The 17,756-nt window shown below is 38.8% G+C and overlaps 2 non-coding genes across 2 annotated transcripts; both read right to left on the bottom strand.

The window, feature by feature from the left end:
- Positions 1 to 6,146: 6,146 nt before the first annotated feature.
- Positions 6,147 to 6,236, bottom strand: Trnam-cau (transfer RNA methionine (anticodon CAU)). The gene is given in 2 exon segments: positions 6,147 to 6,182; positions 6,200 to 6,236. It is a non-coding gene; the product is annotated as a tRNA-Met (tRNA).
- Positions 6,237 to 13,410: 7,174 nt separating this feature from the next.
- Positions 13,411 to 13,500, bottom strand: Trnam-cau (transfer RNA methionine (anticodon CAU)). The gene is given in 2 exon segments: positions 13,411 to 13,446; positions 13,464 to 13,500. It is a non-coding gene; the product is annotated as a tRNA-Met (tRNA).
- Positions 13,501 to 17,756: the final 4,256 nt, after the last annotated feature.

Raw genomic sequence — 17,756 nt, forward strand, 5'->3', positions numbered from 1 at the left:
AAATACGCGATTGTATCAATGAATTCAAACGTGATGGTGCATCTCATAGTTGGTCAACATTTCGAATTGATGGCGTTGTTGATGCTACCATGAACGACAACCGCGCAGCAACGATAATATCACAACTTGACGGTAAAAGGTATTTCTTCAGAGTAAAATTCATTGTCCGGGTGGAATCAGGCGATTGGATCATACGTGATAAATTTGAACCAGTTCTCAGCGACAAGAAAACAGTCACTGTCAGCCGCGACTCCAAGCCGGGGTTGTTAACCGGAATTGACAGACCATACTATGAACGAGCGTATCCTGAAACAGCAGTTGTTTATGGAATATACCCGTTAAATAAGAAACCTGATATCGGAAAACTGAAACCGATGAAACAGTCAACGGGGATAAATTGTGTAGCAGAACGAATAATAGAGCATTTTACAAATGCATGTCGAGGAAACAAATTGACTGATTTACGACGTAGCAAAATCAACCAGTGGGAACTAACCGTAAAAGAGCGTGGAGCAACCATCAACGACATAGCGAGATTAGAAACATCGCTGAGATTTCCAATAACCGTTACAACGATAACCGGTGAAGTATTATACGAATCGAAGTATAAATCGAAGGGAGCCCCAATCAAAATTATTGATCATAACGAACACGCATGGACGCCCGCGATCACAATATTTCCACGGGATAGAACAGTAAAGTATATACCCGAAGAATTCCTGGGAGAACAATTCTCCAGGGATGGTTTTCTCGCGGAGAGGAAACTATTTGATGCTATTGCCTACTTGTGTAAAAACGACCGTGTATCAGTGTGGTTACTTCGCAGCGCTGAAAACGATGCGGATACCTTTGATCAGTTTGTAAGACCAAACGGCGAATTATATCGCACTGAAGCATTTCACAACAGGATGAAAAAAACCGCCATGGAATTTGAAGAGCATGATGAACAACTGCTAACAAATTGTTTTACGATTCCATCGGTTGTAGCTCATGTTGCAGCAAGGAAAAATGCGTGGAGACCAACGCGCAAGGAATTTCTGCCGGATGTACAATCCAGTTGTTTGGAATACTATCACGGTGGACTATGGAACACTGAATACAGCCGCGACGCTATAATCTCGGTTGATATGGTTGCCTGTTATCCAGCGAGTTTTCTCGGGTATGGATCCGCCGCTGAGTACTTTAGACGATTTGGACACCCCAGTCATGAAATGACTCGTGTTGCTATTAATGGACCACTGCCTGATTTTGATTTAACCGGATTCGCTCGCATAGTATCATTTGAATTCGCGGCAGGACTCCATCGCTGTTGCTATATTTGGATCGGTAGACACATGGCTGAAAAGAAGTGGTTGCCAATAGCGCTGCTACGGTATATGATTGATTGTAGCATGCTAGTTTCGTTGATTGTCAGTGACGCGATTATATCATACCGGGCGCAGACTGAAGTCTGGTTACCAGAATCGGAGCGTCTAGATAGCATAATTGACGAGTCCAGAAAAAACATTGATGCCGACGAGGAATATATCATCGAATGGTCCAGGAGGATATTTAACCAACGAAACCGCGAGGCAAAAGATCTCGGTAGAAGAATAATTGGTAAGTTCACACAAGGTGGAAAAAACCACGACTACAAACGATATTGCTCACGGCTGATTATAGATGACGCAGAATATGATTTCGTAATCAAGGACGCAGTGGCAAAAAATAGATACGTGAACTGCAAAACAGCTTTCTTGTCCAATGGAACGAGGTTGGGTACAGTTGTTACCTACAGCGATGGAGACAGCCCGGCGTATCCACATTTGAGGGCGTCTATGCTGGGTTATGCCGCTATCAATTTATTCTCGATGATAAATAGATTTCCCGATACCGCGGTTAGAGTAGCCGTTGATTCGTTTTATGTTGACGTAGCGTATAAGGAAAACGTAGCCGAGTTTACTAGTCCGGACGAGAGTTGGGGTATATGGAGAATTAAAAATGAAATACGACGCGATTATTCCCCGTCAGCAGATGTCACCGTTGAGAACAACTACTTACGCGGTGATAAATTGTCAGAATGGTCTAATGCACCATCGTGTTCTGATCCAATTTGTAGACATAAAACAGTTTATTTAAGCGGCTGTGGCGGGTCAGGAAAGACGACTCGGGCAATTGAATTATTTCGAACGCGGGCAAGTATAATCGTGCTTACACCGACCCATAGACTAGCGCGAGAGATAAAACAACGAAATGTTGATGCCGTTACTTATCACAGCTTTTTTCGATACAGCGGCGGTGAGTGGACTCCTGATCGAATGGGGGAAAAATTTATTCCTGAGGTTATCATCTGGGACGAAATATGTACTGTTTCGTTAGATACTTTACAAATGTTTCTTGATTGGTTGCTGCTCGCGAATACAGCGGTGATCATGTGTGGCGACCATGGTCAACCACCACCATTTGTCGGCGAGGGCCCACATGATTGGTTAAAGGGTTTTGTGGACTATTATGAAGAAACCGATACTGATTACCGAGCACTTGATGAACAACTGCGCGAGGTTAAAAAATTAATCAGATTACAGCCGGATAGAATTCAGTGTGAAATAATCCGCGAGGTGATTCCGGAAACGCCGTTAAATGAATTCTGGGAAACATGGAAACCAAACGATTTGATTGTAGCGAGTAGAAAGATAGTCAGAGACACACTTCAGCGGAGGTTGTTTACGTTTCATAAGGAAAGGTTTCCAACGCGCCCAGTGCCGTTATGTTATAGACCCGCGGATACACGGCGGCAGAACATTGAAGTTGAAATCCCGGCCCCGACAGCGTCAGGGACAAAAAAACAAATTCTCGTGCTGAATGATATCGTGCTCGTTGATATCAGCGTCGTCGAGGACGCGCTACGTGCTGATAAATCCCCGTGGACGCTAGGATACGCAACGACAATACATTCCTCGCAGGGACTAACCATCACGGACACAATTGTTTGGATGGTTGATAATCGCATCGAATGGTCGAATCTAGTCTATCTTGCAGTGTCCCGAGTACGGAGAATAAATCAGCTTCGAAGAATTGTTATTGACGAAGCCACCGACGAAGCCGGCGACAAAGTCACCATCGATGCAAGCGTCATTGATAGAAAACTCTCGGGTTACCGCCAACAGGATAAAAAAAACAGCGGCGTTTTGATATTGATGCCGAATTAATAATTGCGTTACGACAACAACAGAATAATCACTGCGCGAGTTGTAATTGTATAATGAGTTGGCGTTATTCGGATAAAGACACTCGCCAATTTACCGTGGATAGGATCGATAACAGTCTCGGTCATGTCAAAAACAATGTGAGGTTGACCTGTCTTGAGTGTAATAGACGCAACGGCGCTAGTTAAGACCACGCGGGGGTAATTGAGTATCGTCAGGTATCACTTGTAGTTGCTCGCGTGTAAATCCGCGCTGAGGAGCAGTTGAATCCAGTCTGTAGATCGGTGGTCTACCAGTTGATCGTGTTATCGTTGATATGTTATGTGTGGTAACACTCCAAATAGGATCAGTAGCCCTTTTTTTACCGCCTTCAAGCTCTCCTGGTTCATATAGATATCTAACAGTGACATCGCCGAGAATCGGCTTGGAAACACTATCTATTTTTGATTTTCCGAGTATATACTCGTATTTAATCGCGTCGCTGGGCTTCATGTTGATTGCTCGGGTAATCTCGTTATTTAACGCTGCAATTACGCCTGGCAACCTTTTAACCCATTCACGAGATCGTTTTTCTTGGATGAATTCCTTCGCGTATTGATATCCAAATAACCGTTCAGCAAGAGTCCGATTGAATCGTTCAACAATTGCCTGATCACGATGTAGCGCAGTATGACCTCGTCGTATCGCGACGCTATGATGTTTCAGCGTTGATAAAACAGCGCCGCGAAATTCACTACCGGGATCAACTTGTAATAGATTTGGCCAGCGCAGAGGACCTCTTTGATAAATCCGCTCAAACGCATCGGCTACTTCAGTTGCCGACTTTGTTTTTAACGGCTCCGCTTGTTTGTATCGACTCGCAACATCAACTACGGTTAGCGCGTATTTGTAACCATTGTCATGCGGCAAAAATAGTATATCAGCCTGATGAACTTCATTAGGTACGCTGACATCAAAGCGCGAGAAGTTGATTTGTTTAGGCGGTGGTAGATAAATTTGCCATATAGCCTGTTTGGATAACCAATTAGCCGCAGTGGCCTTTGTTACCTTTGCAGCGCTTGCAAGCTTACCAATTGCGGCCTTCCCCTTCCAGTATCCTCTCGGAGAATAATAGATGGATTCCATGTTGTTATTATAAACGCTAGCGTTTTCAATTACCAGCGCGAGAAGCTCCGCTTCCAATCATTAATTTACCTTTCATAGCCGATTTTACCAACCATGAAGCCAATTTTTCCTTGACGGATTTATCAGGAATAGCATTTAACGCGTCAATTAATTTCACATCCGCGATATGACGCTGTTGCAGATCGCTACTTTTGTAAGCAACATCATGAGCATGACACGCCTTATCGATAGCGTTTATTGGATACTCACCGGGTTTGGGCTGATTTTGATCATCGAGTCTAATATCTAATCGTGTTCCGGGGCCGCAGTAGCTATATCCTGGGAGGTGCTTTTCTCCTGGATACTTTGCCCACGGTGTTCCGGGGAGTTTTGCCAATTTGGCTGCAATATCACCTCCTCGCTTTTTTTTAAAACATCCCCGGGTTTAATAGAAATAAATCTAAATTTCTTTGTACCGCATTGTGCACACTTACCAGTAAGGGCCGATCTGTTATTTCTTGTTGTAGCGGTTGTCATATCATTTGTGCCAGTACGTACTCTACACTTCACACAATATAGATCCATAATTTATGTATAGAGATATGAATATAATTGATTTTTCGGCGACTAAAACAAGAGAACCAGTTAAGCATGTTGCAGCGTTACCAAACTCGATCCGGATGATTATCATCGGACCATCTGGATCCGGCAAGACGCAATTGTTACTCAATTTAATAATGAGATGGATGAAGTGGGATAAGTTGTATTTGGTTGCTCCTAGCGTGGATGATCAACGATGCTACGAGGTGTTGAAAGATTTCAACGAGAATGCATCAGCGATCGCTAAAAAAAATGTTATTGAGTTTATTACGGATATCAATGATGCACCGGGTATTGATGATATTGATGGCGACGTTAACAATCTAGTCGTGTACGATGATGTTATGTTAGACAATCAAAAAAACCCAGCTAGGATATTTTCCAGAGGCAGGCATAAAAACACTGACGTGATATATGTCACTCAACGGTATACTCAGATTCCAAAAGTAATCAGAGATAACTGTAATATTCTTGCTGTATTCAACGGCGTTGATACACACACGCTACGAAATATTTGGCAGACATGGTGCGGCGGTGACATGGACTTTAATGGTTTTCGAAACTTTTTTAGTCATGCTCAGTCGACCCCACACGGATTTGTAACGATAAATTTACATGATCCTCGGACACGATATCGTATCGGACTTGACCAAATATTCGGTTAGTTGTAAATAATTTTCATTGTAAATAGCCACTTAGCAGCAGGGGGGGCGATGACATCGACGCGGTCGTCGATGTGCTTACCGGACGCTGACGACGCTGGGGATCCACGCGCAGAAGGTGTTAATTAAACCAAATGACGATTGGACGATCCCCAACGACGTCGTCGTTTTTTTTTTTTACCAGGCGCTGACGACACTAGATCGTTGAGTGCAGAAAGTAATAATTAAGCAAAATAACGATTGGACAAAATGTCCGATTCGCCCCCCCTGCTGCTGTTTTCAGTATCAATTTTGTAAGTCTCTGATAGGACTAGGCTGGGGATCAAACCCATGACCTCCCGCATCCACAACGGATGCCCTAAACATTAGGCCACTGGAACGGTGTAGAGTGTCCATTGTGCTTTCAAGTGGGATCTGTTTGAATAGGTAATGATAGTTTCCCATCAGTTTGAGGCACACCATCCTTCAAACTTGGTCGTTACATTTGATATATACATTTGGCGTTTTCACTCTAATGTGAGTATAATTGGTGGAATTAAATAGAATAACCACAAAGGATAAAAGGTAATAATTCGAGCTAAGGAGACAAAATATCTGCCCCGGGTGAGGATCGAACTCACGACCTTCAGATTGCTCTCCACGATTGATTATGAGACTGACGCGCTACCTGCTGCGCTACCGAGGCTATATACATTTTCCATGAGAGATTATATCTTCAGGAGAAACTAAAAGCATTCTTCAGAAAGCATGCGCACCAGCATATGTCAAAAGAGCAAATGATTTACCCCGAGGCGCAGATGTAGAACATGGTAGAAAACACTATAACTAGTCATAAAACGTGTTCTAAACATCCATGATGGTCAACTACATTAACTTATAGGTAAGTTCATCTTATCGGTATTCTGATACCTCTATAAATTCTAAATGGATGGCAATACTAGTTGTTACAAGAAAATAGCCTCCCACTGTTGAGGGGTGGGTGATATTATTTAAATTTAGTGTTTATGATTGTACAAAATTATCATTATCGCGAAGGTTATAATGTCATTGGGAGCGTACGTTTCTACTTTATAAACATTAAGACTTATCAAACACGATTCACTGTGAGTTTTCATTTTCAACTCGTAGGTGAGGAATTTAAGCTACATAAAAATATTTTTTAATTTACTAAATGTTCAAAGGCAGGAACTGTGACTGAACTAGCTGCGTTTCATTTTAGCGCTTTCCGGATGGAGACGTTAACTGTGTTGAAGGACTGCCATGCAAACGAGCATATTCCAAGAAAAGTTGAAAGAGAATCATCTATCATGTGGTCTGAACATAGGACAAGTAAGAAGTCTTTCTATAGAAAGGCGATTGTGAGATTGGCCCTCATGTGTATTGAATCAATGGTCACATTGGAGGATTGTCAACTCTGATTGAGGCTATGCAACATTGATGCAATTTGCGAAACTGTGCTAGCGAAGGTCACCAATAATCAGTCGAATAATAAATCTGGCTCTCAAGGACAATACATGAGTATAACAAGAAATAACAGTTGACCCATGAACCGTCCTTGTGGGCTGATGAATACATATCGATACATCCATTCAGTCAATGAAAACAATTTCAAACAAATATTTTGGAGTTAAATATTATACAGGTCTCCCCAGTCAATGTTCGAAAAATATCGTTAGAACACTGATCATATCATGTGTTAAAACTTTTCTATTCACGGATCGGTAACTGAAAGCGACAAATATGCATTATAATTTTCTCTGTAGAAAATAAACCACAAGATGTCTTCATTACATGATGGCATGGAGTTTGTTGAATTGTATGTGATTGGAAAGAGAAGGCCATTCCTCGTGTAACATTAACTCATACAAATACCATTAATACTAGTACTACTACTACCACTAACACTACTACTGCTACTCCTACTACTACTACTAACACATGTATAATGTTCGGAACACTTTCTCTGGATTCCTGTTGAAGACAGAACTCCTTCTTTAGAAAGGACATATAGACGTCGTCAAATCAGCGTAATTTAGGTGAATCAGGTTCTTACTTTAATATTGTGATAGTGAATCCTATTCCGATTGATGAAACAATGGATCTTGCCCATGAGGAAATGTTTTTCAAAATATACTCGTTTGGAAATCTAGATATTGTTACGCGTTATTATGTTTATGACCTCGGGCCCTGCTGGGCGCCCTCCAATTGGAAGTAGGTCAAACCTAATTGAGTGTGTTAACACCAATGGCTGATTTATCGTGACGTCACCAGTAGGAAGACTGATATGCACCGAGGTACGACGCTTTCTATATTGATTACAGTGCGGCACGTTCGTTTTGTAGCCTTTGCTATGCAAACGGTATTTTGTTGCGAATTATATTTATTGAAATTGTATTTGAATCGAATTAGTTAACGTATATTATAGTAGTTATTATTTCTTTCCCGGTTGTTTTCAAATGATGGCTACATTGTTGTATATATCTTTTAGGGTCGGGTGCATTGAGCTGCTTGACTTGACCCTAATATGTATGTATTAATGCAGTTGATAAGAATGATGATATTATAAATTGGAAAAATGTTGGTTTGGGTTATAACTTGCTTTCATCCACTCCGGGCCAAATACATTCCACATAGTCCTACTCGCAGATGAACCATTTCCATTGAATGACGACACGTTCCCTACTTTGGCGTATCCGAAAGGTTTCCTTTTGATGGGTAGCAGCACGTCGACGACACACAAATCCACCATATTTGCTGTGTGTGAGTGAACTGGCTTAGATGGGGTTCCTGATGGCCCTCAAAGATGACAGACAAAAGTTCGAAGCGTTGTTCAAACTATGTCAATGAACGTAGAGTTTTGCTAGGCGGTTTGAAAATGTATCATCTATCGGCAAATGTGTCTTCTATTAAAGCACGATAATGGTCGCTGGCAGACTAAGAAACTGATGAATGTACAATCGTTTTCAAAGTGGGTTATAAACCTATATTCCCTGTTCTATGCTTACAGTTTTTCAGGAGATCGATGTCATGATACGGTATGATGATTAAATTACTCCAGATCATAAGTCTTTGTCTTTGAGAATTTAGGTAGCGAGCACACATATTCAAACTGAAGTAACGAATAGATATGTTTTAACAAATATTATTTGCAAATGTTATATCTGACACCAGACAGTGAATATATTTATTAATGTAAGAGCAGAAAGTTGGCGGGATCGAGACCGACAGATTTTTGTCCTATATATAATATAATTCGCAACAAAATACCGTTTGTCCTATTAAAGCACGATAATGGTCGCTGGCAGACTAAGAAACTGATGAATGTACAATCGTTTTCAAAGTGGGTTATAGACCTATACTCCCTGTTCTATGCTTACAGTTTTTCAGGAGATCGATGTCATGATACGGTATGATGATTAAATTACTCCAGATCATAAGTCTTTGTCTTTGAGAATTTAGGTAGCGAGCACACATATTCAAACTGAAGTAACGAATAGATATGTTTTAACAAATATTATTTGCAAATGTTATATCTGACACCAGACAGTGAATATATTTATTAATGTAAGAGCAGAAAGTTGGCGGGATCGAGACCGACAGAATTTTGTCCTAATATACGCATGGGAAGAAGATTATATTTATGTAACAAACGTGTAATTGTATTATATCCTTTGGTCCCCGTTTCATGTTTATGAATACAGACTTCCACAGATCAATACAGACTTCAATTGACTATTACCAAATGCAAAAGTGTCATCTTCCCTGTAACTTATGCTCGACGGATAGAACAATATTTGCCTTTCTTTGTTGCAAGTTGTTTTTAAAATAGTCAAGTTTGATACTGTACTCAAGTATCACGTGCATGTACCTTTTCTGTCTTTACAGTAGAGAGAGAGAGAGAGAGAGAGTGTTTTTGTTTGATTTGGATTTTTAACGTAGCTTTAACAATTTTTCAATCATATAGGACACACGGTACTAATTATACGGAAGAACTGTGAACCAGTCTAGAAATGGGTGAAGAAATGATAGAGTATTTACAGGTTTGGTGGTCCATAATTGGTTAATAATGAAAATTAAAATTTTAGGAAAAATATCTTTTGAGAGCTTGTCCTATATGTAATGTTAAAAAAATATTGACAAATTTCTACTGATGCAATTTTAGCATTTTTACAGGCTTGACTCAGGAGTACTCAATACTTAAAGTAGCACCTGATTCATTTGGTGCAGAATCAATAACACGTGTTTCATGCACATGTCTGTAAACAAATTGCCGCGGGTCATATGGTGTTCTCCACACATAAGCTTGCACCAAGGTTAGATGTGCACGAAAAATTATAGGTGTCATTATCAGCACCCATAAATTTTAAGTTATTGAATTTTGAATATGACAGTGTTTCCATATGTTTACCATTGGAGTTGAATTAGTACCGTGAGTCCTATATGCGACCTATACCATAATAGGAGTTTGTTGTTTCCATGGTTACCACGTGCAGCCAGGGTATCAATTTGGTGGTTTTTACATATGACAGTGATAATGGAGTCTTTTTATCATGGTTTGCATGTGATTTTGGAGAAAAATTCTATACAAAAGACAGATGGGGATGGTTTTATACACTGGAGAGTGGAAGTATATAGCTCAGGCCATAGGGAAAGGAGCACAGTATGGCCTGATGGCAGAATTTCATATGATGGTACCCATAGATTGGCCTGTATGGTTAAATACAATTTAACACATGCAATAATTCCCCAAAATGGGGTGGAGTGGGGTAGATTTTGTATGTAAGCCACTTATGTCACAATCACTTATGTATCAGTACTGATCATTTAACTTTAGAGACACACTCAGCAGATCAAAGCAGAGAACATTGTAAAAATAAGGACTGTGCACAAAACTGCACATGCTGCATTGCCTCAACCTGTAAATTGAATTATTATATGTCGAGTCACATTGAATATCAATTATACCGGTCTTATTTCTTATCCTAGAATTAAACTCCTTGACACCTATTCTATGTTCAGCATGTTTCTCATATTGGTACATTACATTTTTGGGCAAACAGTATTGGAACTTTTCTGCATTCCTTTTGTTGAGGGAGCAGGGAGGGACATTTTCACTTAAAATAATAGTTTTCAACCCTTCATTCCCAATATAAGTCTGCAAAAGTCCTATCTGTATTGCATTCTTTACACAGGCAGTTTTTCTTCCCCAACCTCCCTTCATACAGTTGAAACATTCTTGATGTATAACTGCATGGTGAACATACTGCTCTCTCCCACCAAACCAGATCTCTTTTTTCTTCATGTACCAAGTCCCATGATAGAAAACCTTTATACTCAGGGTGTTGCAACTTGTGGTCTCAGAACACATTATTCCAAATCTCAGCATTTGATTACTGCGTGCACTAAGTGATATGGGTTTTCTTCACCATATATGTTGTTGTGAATAAATGAAAACAAGCTTCATGTCAGAAATATGGTTTCATATTTGAAACAAAAGCTATTTATTAAACCTACATTGCTCTGTTCTTACCATCAAGTAATAGTAAGGAATCATTTAGCTGTAAATTAGAGCTTGCTATTTGGTTTGCCAATTCAAGGTGTATTACCTCCCCTTTGACTGTAATTGAGTGATTGCAATGTTTGCTTTGTTTCTCTTTTGTTCAATAATGTATGCATTTTTTCAGCTTTATATTAAAAAGTAAGTAATTTAACACTGCTTATAGTGGAAAGTAGCCACAGTAATGATTTTGAGACTTTTTCTTAACTTTTTATGAGCTTTGGGTAAATGTAGGTATATGTTTATGTATTAGACAACTTCAATATGCAATTCAATTCTATTACTTAAATTTAACAAGTAGTGTATTCAGTGACAATTTTTATCAGTGTCTGCATATTGCATAGAGACATGAACTTGTCTTGGCATAGCAAAGTTTTTCACACATTTCTCCACCTCCAGCATACTTAATAGCTTGAGTCATAACAGTTTGTGCATACACTTTCTGTCTCCAACATCAATGTCAGCATTATAGGAACTTTGGATAGCTTTTTCAAATTTGTCTCTTGCTGTCCTTATGTAACATACCTCATGCTGATGTGTTATTTGGGTTGATACACATTCCCCCCACCCCCGTTGTGGGGACCATTACCAGGCTTGAAGAAATTACTCTGTCTATTCTTTGCTTATTCACCCTTCCCCATAGTTTTATACTAAAAAGTAGCACTATGTTATTTAATTATTCAGTATAATAAAGCTTATGGAACTCTTCCTTGGCTTTTATAACTTTTTATTAACATTTGGGGGTTATGAATCACATGTGATGATAGTTTAAATAAGTTTGGAATGTCAGCATCTCTTGATGCTTCATGGGTGTGTGTATATGTTTTAGTCACAAAAGGGCAATGGCCTCTTATCATTTTGACCTGTCATGTGGCACACTTATTTGTTTTGTTTGATTGATGTGAATAGGGATGCACTGTATCTTATTTCTGTGAGAGTCAGCAAGAAAAGAAATGCAATTTTGAAATTTAAAACATTTAAAACTTGTCTTATAGCCAGTGAGAGATGAAAAAACAATGCGTCATGTAATTTGATACCCTGTGATGTCATACTTGATGATGTCAGCATGCTTGTGTTTCTTTTGTGTAGCATGCATGCCATAGAAAGATAACATGAAGATACAAAGGCAGAAAACAATTATTTTAATAACAAGAATAAGCCATTAATAAGTACAATACAACACAGCAACATGTGATGCGGATGCAATTTAACTATAGATATTGGTATCACATAAAATGCTATTGCACTATTATCCATGCACAAGCATGGCCAATTCTTTCTTACAATTATGCTCTAATATCAAGGAGTAAAATACAACTTTTTCAAAAAAAATTAAATCTGGTTATAGGACACACGGTACTAATTATACGGAAGAACTGTGAACCAGTCTAGAAATGGGTGAAGAAATGATAGAGTATTTACAGGTTTGGTGGTCCATAATTGGTTAATAATGAAAATTAAAATTTTAGGAAAAATATCTTTTGAGAGCTTGTCCTATATGTAATGTTAAAAAAATATTGACAAATTTCTACTGATGCAATTTTAGCATTTTTACAGGCTTGACTCAGGAGTACTCAATACTTAAAGTAGCACCTGATTCATTTGGTGCAGAATCAATAACACGTGTTTCATGCACATGTATGTAAACAAATTGCCGCGGGTCATATGGTGTTCTCCACACATAAGCTTGCACCAAGGTTAGATGTGCACGAAAAATTATAGGTGTCATTATCAGCACCCATAAATTTTAAGTTATTGAATTTTGAATATGACAGTGTTTCCATATGTTTACCATTGGAGTTGAATTAGTACCGTGAGTCCTATAGGTACGTTGTCTGCAGTGTGGCAGTTTATAGTGATGCCTAGCACTGGGACATCATGTCGCAGACACGTAGCATGATGTCCCACCCAGTCCCATTATCCTGAGACCAGGCCAACCAGTTCTATCACTAACTTCTTAATGCTGAGCACCTAGAGAGGCAGTTGTCAGTATCAATTTTGTAAGTCTCTGATAGGACTAGGCTGGGGATCAAACCCATGACCTCCCGCATCCACAACGGACGCCCTAAACATTAGGCCACTGGAACGGTGTAGAGTGTCCATTGTGCTTTCAAGTGGGATCTGTTTGAATAGGTAATGATAGTTTCCCATCAGTTTGAGGCACACCATCCTTCAAACTTGGTCGTTACATTTGATATATACATTTGGCGTTTTCACTCTAATGTGAGTATAATTGGTGGAATTAAATAGAATAACCACAAAGGATAAAAGGTAATAATTCGAGCTAAGGAGACAAAATATCTGCCCCGGGTGAGGATCGAACTCACGACCTTCAGATTGCTCTCCACGATTGATTATGAGACTGACGCGCTACCTGCTGCGCTACCGAGGCTATATACATTTTCCATGAGAGATTATATCTTCAGGAGAAACTAAAAGCATTCTTCAGAAAGCATGCGCACCAGCATATGTCAAAAGAGCAAATGATTTACCCCGAGGCGCAGATGTAGAACATGGTAGAAAACACTATAACTAGTCATAAAACGTGTTCTAAACATCCATGATGGTCAACTACATTAACTTATAGGTAAGTTCATCTTATCGGTATTCTGATACCTCTATAAATTCTAAATGGATGGCAATACTAGTTGTTACAAGAAAATAGCCTCCCACTGTTGAGGGGTGGGTGATATTATTTAAATTTAGTGTTTATGATTGTACAAAATTATCATTATCGCGAAGGTTATAATGTCATTGGGAGCGTACGTTTCTACTTTATAAACATTAAGACTTATCAAACACGATTCACTGTGAGTTTTCATTTTCAACTCGTAGGTGAGGAATTTAAGCTACATAAAAATATTTTTTAATTTACTAAATGTTCAAAGGCAGGAACTGTGACTGAACTAGCTGCGTTTCATTTTAGCGCTTTCCGGATGGAGACGTTAACTGTGTTGAAGGACTGCCATGCAAACGAGCATATTCCAAGAAAAGTTGAAAGAGAATCATCTATCATGTGGTCTGAACATAGGACAAGTAAGAAGTCTTTCTATAGAAAGGCGATTGTGAGATTGGCCCTCATGTGTATTGAATCAATGGTCACATTGGAGGATTGTCAACTCTGATTGAGGCTATGCAACATTGATGCAATTTGCGAAACTGTGCTAGCGAAGGTCACCAATAATCAGTCGAATAATAAATCTGGCTCTCAAGGACAATACATGAGTATAACAAGAAATAACAGTTGACCCATGAACCGTCCTTGTGGGCTGATGAATACATATCGATACATCCATTCAGTCAATGAAAACAATTTCAAACAAATATTTTGGAGTTAAATATTATACAGGTCTCCCCAGTCAATGTTCGAAAAATATCGTTAGAACACTGATCATATCATGTGTTAAAACTTTTCTATTCACGGATTGGTAACTGAAAGCGACAAATATGCATTATAATTTTCTCTGTAGAAAATAAACCACAAGATGTCTTCATTACATGATGGCATGGAGTTTGTTGAATTGTATGTGATTGGAAAGAGAAGACCATTCCTCGTGTAACATTAACTCATACAAATACCATTAATACTAGTACTACTACTACCACTAACACTACTACTGCTACTCCTACTACTACTACTAACACATGTATAATGTTCGGAACACTTTCTCTGGATTCCTGTTGAAGACAGAACTCCTTCTTTAGAAAGGACATATAGACGTCGTCAAATCAGCGTAATTTAGGTGAATCAGGTTCTTACTTTAATATTGTGATAGTGAATCCTATTCCGATTGATGAAACAATGGATCTTGCCCATGAGGAAATGTTTTTCAAAATATACTCGTTTGGAAATCTAGATATTGTTACGCGTTATTATGTTTATGACCTCGGGCCCTGCTGGGCGCCCTCCAATTGGAAGTAGGTCAAACCTAATTGAGTGTGTTAACACCAATGGCTGATTTATCGTGACGTCACCAGTAGGAAGACTGATATGCACCGAGGTACGACGCTTTCTATATTGATTACAGTGCGGCACGTTCGTTTTGTAGCCTTTGCTATGCAAACGGTATTTTGTTGCGAATTATATTTATTGAAATTGTATTTGAATCGAATTAGTTAACGTATATTATAGTAGTTATTATTTCTTTCCCGGTTGTTTTCAAATGATGGCTACATTGTTGTATATATCTTTTAGGGTCGGGTGCATTGAGCTGCTTGACTTGACCCTAATATGTATGTATTAATGCAGTTGATAAGAATGATGATATTATAAATTGGAAAAATGTTGGTTTGGGTTATAACTTGCTTTCATCCACTCCGGGCCAAATACATTCCACATAGTCCTACTCGCAGATGAACCATTTCCATTGAATGACGACACGTTCCCTACTTTGGCGTATCCGAAAGGTTTCCTTTTGATGGGTAGCAGCACGTCGACGACACACAAATCCACCATATTTGCTGTGTGTGAGTGAACTGGCTTAGATGGGGTTCCTGATGGCCCTCAAAGATGACAGACAAAAGTTCGAAGCGTTGTTCAAACTATGTCAATGAACGTAGAGTTTTGCTAGGCGGTTTGAAAATGTATCATCTATCGGCAAATGTGTCTTCTATTAAAGCACGATAATGGTCGCTGGCAGACTAAGAAACTGATGAATGTACAATCGTTTTCAAAGTGGGTTATAAACCTATATTCCCTGTTCTATGCTTACAGTTTTTCAGGAGATCGATGTCATGATACGGTATGATGATTAAATTACTCCAGATCATAAGTCTTTGTCTTTGAGAATTTAGGTAGCGAGCACACATATTCAAACTGAAGTAACGAATAGATATGTTTTAACAAATATTATTTGCAAATGTTATATCTGACACCAGACAGTGAATATATTTATTAATGTAAGAGCAGAAAGTTGGCGGGATCGAGACCGACAGAATTTTGTCCTAATATACGCATGGGAAGAAGATTATATTTATGTAACAAACGTGTAATTGTATTATATCCTTTGGTCCCCGTTTCATGTTTATGAATACAGACTTCCACAGATCAATACAGACTTCAATTGACTATTACCAAATGCAAAAGTGTCATCTTCCCTGTAACTTATGCTCGACGGATAGAACAATATTTGCCTTTCTTTGTTGCAAGTTGTTTTTAAAATAGTCAAGTTTGATACTGTACTCAAGTATCACGTGCATGTACCTTTTCTGTCTTTACAGTAGAGAGAGAGAGAGAGAGAGTGTTTTTGTTTGATTTGGATTTTTAACGTAGCTTTAACAATTTTTCAATCATATAGGACACACGGTACTAATTATACGGAAGAACTGTGAACCAGTCTAGAAATGGGTGAAGAAATGATAGAGTATTTACAGGTTTGGTGGTCCATAATTGGTTAATAATGAAAATTAAAATTTTAGGAAAAATATCTTTTGAGAGCTTGTCCTATATGTAATGTTAAAAAAATATTGACAAATTTCTACTGATGCAATTTTAGCATTTTTACAGGCTTGACTCAGGAGTACTCAATACTTAAAGTAGCACCTGATTCATTTGGTGCAGAATCAATAACACGTGTTTCATGCACATGTCTGTAAACAAATTGCCGCGGGTCATATGGTGTTCTCCACACATAAGCTTGCACCAAGGTTAGATGTGCACGAAAAATTATAGGTGTCATTATCAGCACCCATAAATTTTAAGTTATTGAATTTTGAATATGACAGTGTTTCCATATGTTTACCATTGGAGTTGAATTAGTACCGTGAGTCCTATATGCGACCTATACCATAATAGGAGTTTGTTGTTTCCATGGTTACCACGTGCAGCCAGGGTATCAATTTGGTGGTTTTTACATATGACAGTGATAATGGAGTCTTTTTATCATGGTTTGCATGTGATTTTGGAGAAAAATTCTATACAAAAGACAGATGGGGATGGTTTTATACACTGGAGAGTGGAAGTATATAGCTCAGGCCATAGGGAAAGGAGCACAGTATGGCCTGATGGCAGAATTTCATATGATGGTACCCATAGATTGGCCTGTATGGTTAAATACAATTTAACACATGCAATAATTCCCCAAAATGGGGTGGGGTGGGGTAGATTTTGTATGTAAGCCACTTATGTCACAATCACTTATGTATCAGTACTGATCATTTAACTTTAGAGACACACTCAGCAGATCAAAGCAGAGAACATTGTAAAAATAAGGACTGTGCACAAAACTGCACATGCTGCATTGCCTCAACCTGTAAATTGAATTATTATATGTCGAGTCACATTGAATATCAATTATACCGGTCTTATTTCTTATCCTAGAATTAAACTCCTTGACACCTATTCTATGTTCAGCATGTTTCTCATATTGGTACATTACATTTTTGGGCAAACAGTATTGGAACTTTTCTGCATTCCTTTTGTTGAGGGAGCAGGGAGGGACATTTTCACTTAAAATAATAGTTTTCAACCCTTCATTCCCAATATAAGTCTGCAAAAGTCCTATCTGTATTGCATTCTTTACACAGGCAGTTTTTCTTCCCCAACCTCCCTTCATACAGTTGAAACATTCTTGATGTATAACTGCATGGTGAACATACTGCTCTCTCCCACCAAACCAGATCTCTTTTTTCTTCATGTACCAAGTCCCA

Source organism: Sinohyriopsis cumingii, chromosome 15 (assembly GCF_028554795.1).
Source record: "Sinohyriopsis cumingii isolate HCF-2022 chromosome 15, ASM2855479v2, whole genome shotgun sequence".
In the NCBI taxonomy this organism is placed as follows: Eukaryota; Metazoa; Mollusca; class Bivalvia; order Unionida; family Unionidae; genus Sinohyriopsis; species Sinohyriopsis cumingii.